Here is a 6,940-nt window from a genome sequence, read left to right as displayed (position 1 = left end):
AATTTTTTTTTTTCCCTCTTTTAGGTCTGTTAATAAACTTCTTTATATTCTTTCAAGTTTTGTGCCTGCTTTGCGTTTCTCCTAATTCTTATCTCACAGAAGATAAACAGTAATGAGTATCTTGGACCAAACCACTACACAACATATCATTTGTAAAAAAGAACATTGGAAATGCATTGTTAATGCAGTCAGGATCCACTGTTGAGCCGGGGGGCTCCCCACACTGGAGCCCTTGCTGGTTGAAATTTTATGCCAAAGAGGGGGACAAATGTTCAAATGTTCTTTTGGTAAGTGGGAAACATGAGCAGGTGCATCCTATTCACCCACTGTTGGTGAGTGTGATAAATTACCACTGCGTGTGTTATCTTCACAGCTGCCTTTGCCCTTTCCCTTCAAACACACTGCACAGGGCTGGGAGAGGCCAGGAAGGATGAGACGTGATTGGCCAGCTGGCTTGTGTCCACTGACTCCATTACAAGACATTGGAGTCTTTTCTAATTGATCCAGGGGTTACTTGAGGTGATTGGAGGCCCTGACTGGGGTTACTTGAGGTCATTGGGGTCACTTGAGGTCACTTGAGTCTTTTTAAATTCATCCAGGGGTTACTTGAGGTCATTACAGACCCTGGTAGATGTTACTTGAGGTCATTTGAGGTTACTTGAGGTCATTGGAGGCCTTGATTGGGGTTACTTGAGGTCATTGGGGTCACTTGAGGTCATTTGAGGTTACTTGAGGTCATTTGAGGTTACTTGAGGTCATTTGAGGTTACTTGAGGTCATTTGAGGTTACTTGAGGTCATTTGAGGTTACTTGAGGTCATTTGAGGTTACTTGAGGTCATTTGAGGTTACTTGAGGTCATTTGAGGTTACTTGAGGTCATTTGAGGTTACTTGAGGTCATTTGAGGTTACTTGAGGTCATTTGAGGTTACTTGAGGTCATTTGAGGTTACTTGAGGTCATTTGAGGTTACTTGAGGTCATTTGAGGTTACTTGAGGTCATTTGAGGTTACTTGAGGTCATTTGAGGTTACTTGAGGTCATTTGAGGTTACTTGAGGTCATTTGAGGTTACTTGAGGTCATTTGAGGTTACTTGAGGTCATTTGAGGTTACTTGAGGTCATTTGAGGTTACTTGAGGTCATTTGAGGTTACTTGAGGTCATTTGAGGTTACTTGAGGTCATTTGAGGTTACTTGAGGTCATTTGAGGTTACTTGAGGTCATTTGAGGTTACTTGAGGTCATTTGAGGTTACTTGAGGTCATTTGAGGTTACTTGAGGTCATTTGAGGTTACTTGAGGTCATTTGAGGTTACTTGAGGTCATTTGAGGTTACTTGAGGTCATTTGAGGTTACTTGAGGTCATTTGAGGTTACTTGAGGTCATTTGAGGTTACTTGAGGTCATTTGAGGTTACTTGAGGTCATTTGAGGTTACTTGAGGTCATTTGAGGTTACTTGAGGTCATTTGAGGTTACTTGAGGTCATTTGAGGTTACTTGAGGTCATTTGAGGTTACTTGAGGTCATTTGAGGTTACTTGAGGTCATTTGAGGTTACTTGAGGTCATTTGAGGTTACTTGAGGTCATTTGAGGTTACTTGAGGTCATTTGAGGTTACTTGAGGTCATTTGAGGTTACTTGAGGTCATTTGAGGTTACTTGAGGTCATTTGAGGTTACTTGAGGTCATTTGAGGTTACTTGAGGTCATTTGAGGTTACTTGAGGTCATTTGAGGTTACTTGAGGTCATTTGAGGTTACTTGAGGTCATTTGAGGTTACTTGAGGTCATTTGAGGTTACTTGAGGTCATTTGAGGTTACTTGAGGTCATTTGAGGTTACTTGAGGTCATTTGAGGTTACTTGAGGTCATTTGAGGTTACTTGAGGTCATTTGAGGTTACTTGAGGTCATTTGAGGTTACTTGAGGTCATTTGAGGTTACTTGAGGTCATTTGAGGTTACTTGAGGTCATTTGAGGTTACTTGAGGTCATTTGAGGTTACTTGAGGTCATTTGAGGTTACTTGAGGTCATTTGAGGTTACTTGAGGTCATTTGAGGTTACTTGAGGTCATTTGAGGTTACTTGAGGTCATTTGAGGTTACTTGAGGTCATTTGAGGTTACTTGAGGTCATTTGAGGTTACTTGAGGTCATTTGAGGTTACTTGAGGTCATTTGAGGTTACTTGAGGTCATTTGAGGTTACTTGAGGTCATTTGAGGTTACTTGAGGTCATTTGAGGTTACTTGAGGTCATTTGAGGTTACTTGAGGTCATTTGAGGTTACTTGAGGTCATTTGAGGTTACTTGAGGTCATTTGAGGTTACTTGAGGTCATTTGAGGTTACTTGAGGTCATTTGAGGTTACTTGAGGTCATTTGAGGTTACTTGAGGTCATTTGAGGTTACTTGAGGTCATTTGAGGTTACTTGAGGTCATTTGAGGTTACTTGAGGTCATTTGAGGTTACTTGAGGTCATTTGAGGTTACTTGAGGTCATTTGAGGTTACTTGAGGTCATTTGAGGTTACTTGAGGTCATTTGAGGTTACTTGAGGTCATTTGAGGTTACTTGAGGTCATTTGAGGTTACTTGAGGTCATTTGAGGTTACTTGAGGTCATTTGAGGTTACTTGAGGTCATTTGAGGTTACTTGAGGTCATTTGAGGTTACTTGAGGTCATTTGAGGTTACTTGAGGTCATTTGAGGTTACTTGAGGTCATTTGAGGTTACTTGAGGTCATTTGAGGTTACTTGAGGTCATTTGAGGTTACTTGAGGTCATTTGAGGTTACTTGAGGTCATTTGAGGTTACTTGAGGTCATTTGAGGTTACTTGAGGTCATTTGAGGTTACTTGAGGTCATTTGAGGTTACTTGAGGTCATTTGAGGTTACTTGAGGTCATTTGAGGTTACTTGAGGTCATTTGAGGTTACTTGAGGTCATTTGAGGTTACTTGAGGTCATTTGAGGTTACTTGAGGTCATTTGAGGTTACTTGAGGTCATTTGAGGTTACTTGAGGTCATTTGAGGTTACTTGAGGTCATTTGAGGTTACTTGAGGTCATTTGAGGTTACTTGAGGTCATTTGAGGTTACTTGAGGTCATTTGAGGTTACTTGAGGTCATTTGAGGTTACTTGAGGTCATTTGAGGTTACTTGAGGTCATTTGAGGTTACTTGAGGTCATTTGAGGTTACTTGAGGTCATTTGAGGTTACTTGAGGTCATTTGAGGTTACTTGAGGTCATTTGAGGTTACTTGAGGTCATTTGAGGTTACTTGAGGTCATTTGAGGTTACTTGAGGTCATTTGAGGTTACTTGAGGTCATTTGAGGTTACTTGAGGTCATTTGAGGTTACTTGAGGTCATTTGAGGTTACTTGAGGTCATTTGAGGTTACTTGAGGTCATTTGAGGTTACTTGAGGTCATTTGAGGTTACTTGAGGTCATTTGAGGTTACTTGAGGTCATTTGAGGTTACTTGAGGTCATTTGAGGTTACTTGAGGTCATTTGAGGTTACTTGAGGTCATTTGAGGTTACTTGAGGTCATTTGAGGTTACTTGAGGTCATTTGAGGTTACTTGAGGTCATTTGAGGTTACTTGAGGTCATTTGAGGTTACTTGAGGTCATTTGAGGTTACTTGAGGTCATTTGAGGTTACTTGAGGTCATTTGAGGTTACTTGAGGTCATTTGAGGTTACTTGAGGTCATTTGAGGTTACTTGAGGTCATTTGAGGTTACTTGAGGTCATTTGAGGTTACTTGAGGTCATTTGAGGTTACTTGAGGTCATTTGAGGTTACTTGAGGTCATTTGAGGTTACTTGAGGTCATTTGAGGTTACTTGAGGTCATTTGAGGTTACTTGAGGTCATTTGAGGTTACTTGAGGTCATTTGAGGTTACTTGAGGTCATTTGAGGTTACTTGAGGTCATTTGAGGTTACTTGAGGTCATTTGAGGTTACTTGAGGTCATTTGAGGTTACTTGAGGTCATTTGAGGTTACTTGAGGTCATTTGAGGTTACTTGAGGTCATTTGAGGTTACTTGAGGTCATTTGAGGTTACTTGAGGTCATTTGAGGTTACTTGAGGTCATTTGAGGTTACTTGAGGTCATTTGAGGTTACTTGAGGTCATTTGAGGTTACTTGAGGTCATTTGAGGTTACTTGAGGTCATTTGAGGTTACTTGAGGTCATTTGAGGTTACTTGAGGTCATTTGAGGTTACTTGAGGTCATTTGAGGTTACTTGAGGTCATTTGAGGTTACTTGAGGTCATTTGAGGTTACTTGAGGTCATTTGAGGTTACTTGAGGTCATTTGAGGTTACTTGAGGTCATTTGAGGTTACTTGAGGTCATTTGAGGTTACTTGAGGTCATTTGAGGTTACTTGAGGTCATTTGAGGTTACTTGAGGTCATTTGAGGTTACTTGAGGTCATTTGAGGTTACTTGAGGTCATTTGAGGTTACTTGAGGTCATTTGAGGTTACTTGAGGTCATTTGAGGTTACTTGAGGTCATTTGAGGTTACTTGAGGTCATTTGAGGTTACTTGAGGTCATTTGAGGTTACTTGAGGTCATTTGAGGTTACTTGAGGTCATTTGAGGTTACTTGAGGTCATTTGAGGTTACTTGAGGTCATTTGAGGTTACTTGAGGTCATTTGAGGTTACTTGAGGTCATTTGAGGTTACTTGAGGTCATTTGAGGTTACTTGAGGTCATTTGAGGTTACTTGAGGTCATTTGAGGTTACTTGAGGTCATTTGAGGTTACTTGAGGTCATTTGAGGTTACTTGAGGTCATTTGAGGTTACTTGAGGTCATTTGAGGTTACTTGAGGTCATTTGAGGTTACTTGAGGTCATTTGAGGTTACTTGAGGTCATTTGAGGTTACTTGAGGTCATTTGAGGTTACTTGAGGTCATTTGAGGTTACTTGAGGTCATTTGAGGTTACTTGAGGTCATTTGAGGTTACTTGAGGTCATTTGAGGTTACTTGAGGTCATTTGAGGTTACTTGAGGTCATTTGAGGTTACTTGAGGTCATTTGAGGTTACTTGAGGTCATTTGAGGTTACTTGAGGTCATTTGAGAATTTTTCAATTGATCCAGGGATTACTTGAGGTCGTTTGAGACCCTGATCCGGGGTTATTTGAGGTCATTGGGGTCACTTGAGGTCGTTTGAGGCCCCGATCCGGGGTTACTTGAGGTCATTGGGGTCACTTGAGGTCATTTGAGGCCCTGACTGGGGTTACTTGAGGTCATTGGGGTCACTTAAGGTCACAGCGGTCTCTTGAACTCATTGGTGTCTCTGATATTTACTCCCACGCTTGGTGCAAGGCCCAGATGTGACAAAGTCAGGAGGGGGTGTTGCAAATGTTCGCAGTTGTTGAAAAGGTTTAATAATAAGTAGGGTTTGTAAAGACAAATTGAGAAATAAGAAAAGGAGGGATTGAGAGGAAAGCTGATGTCTTTACCAACAATTGGATGGGTGAAGGGATGGGTGTCAATATCTTTGAAATGGATCTTAATGTCTCTACTGACTTCAAGCAGCAGGTTTCTTGCAGAGCCCAGACAGCTCGGCTCCTGAAACAGACAAGGGTCTGCACAAGCCTGACCTTCTGAACTTTGGGCTGAAACGGTAGGTTTGAGGGGGGATATGGGGTGGGCAGTTCAGGAAGGCTGTACCTTCCTAGTACCTCAGCCAGTGGGGCAAGGAAGAGGGCACCATGCAGCCGGGAGTTTGGGATAAAAGGAGGCTGCGCCCTCCAAAACCTCATGAGTGTTTGAGAGAAAACCCTGTGGGTGTGTGTGCCCCAGTGGTCTCTCTCCCTTTATTGGAATAAAGCTGCAGGATTCCTCTATCTCTTTTTTGCTCATAAACCTCTGGCATTTTGGATCTTCCTGACAGTTCACTTATTCCCCCAAATCTCAAAGGAATCCTCTGTCTCTGAGGAAGCCATAAAACTTTATCATCTGTTACCCTAATCACCAGCAACAGTGACATTTTCAAATATGTGCTGCAAAGACGTGAAACAAATTCTGCTCAGCTCCATATTCAGCCCTAACACTCGGAACAAGAAGCACTAAAAATATTTATTTACTATTCTTTGCAAATTCCTCCTGACACACAAATTAAACTCACAATATAATGAAATGAAAACACACAGGAGGTAGAGAATTAAATAATTTTTTTCAGGCTCTGTTTTTCCCTTTCTATTTTGTCACCAGAGTTTTAACACACAAAGGATGGTCTTTAGCAAATCCATCAGAGGGTGCTAACAAGGGAAATAACTAATGGGCCTTTTGATGGCAAAGAGAAACAGATGCTGAAGTGAGCTGGATGCAGTGTTGCCACTGCTGTTTCTGGTGCAGCTTGATCATCTTTCCTCAAAGAAAAAACAAGCTCCAAAAGGGCAGAAAATAAAAAGAACTATGGAGATTTAAAAAATGCAGCTGCTGTTTGTGAGGCTGTCTCTCACTTACTACAAGAGTGGCAAGTTCCCAGCTCCAGGTCTTACCTGCTGTGATTAGATCTGACAAACCCCCACAAATCAGGCTGTTTAAAACTTTGCTCAAGCAGCTTTTGTGATCGCAGGCTCTCTGACCCACTACAAAACAATCCTGGCTACCAAAGCCCAACTCTTGAAAAAAAGTAAAAGGAGAGGAAGAAAAGAGAAGAAATACACAATACACTGGGAAATAGGGGAGAAAAAAAAAAAGGACAGGGGATGGGGATGGAAAGCAAGATTAGGACTTCAAGTCTCACAGTTTGGCACTGAGTGGAATTTTGCTGAAGCCAACAGAGATGTTGGTGGCACGTGGGTTCCTTTCAGCTACCCAGAGCAGTGTGGACATCATGGTTCAAGAGAAGGATGTTGGCCCCCAGTTGTGCTGTATTTTTGATGTGAGACCTCGCTGTCCTCTGGCACTCTCCAGAAGCACTGGAAGATGGAATGATGGATTAAGCAGCTCAAACTTTCATCACT

This window comes from Corvus brachyrhynchos, unplaced genomic scaffold (assembly GCF_000691975.1).
Source record: "Corvus brachyrhynchos isolate BGI_N302 unplaced genomic scaffold, ASM69197v1 scaffold152, whole genome shotgun sequence".
Lineage (NCBI taxonomy): Eukaryota > Metazoa > Chordata > Aves > Passeriformes > Corvidae > Corvus > Corvus brachyrhynchos.
Note: the sequence above shows the minus strand (reverse complement) of the source record.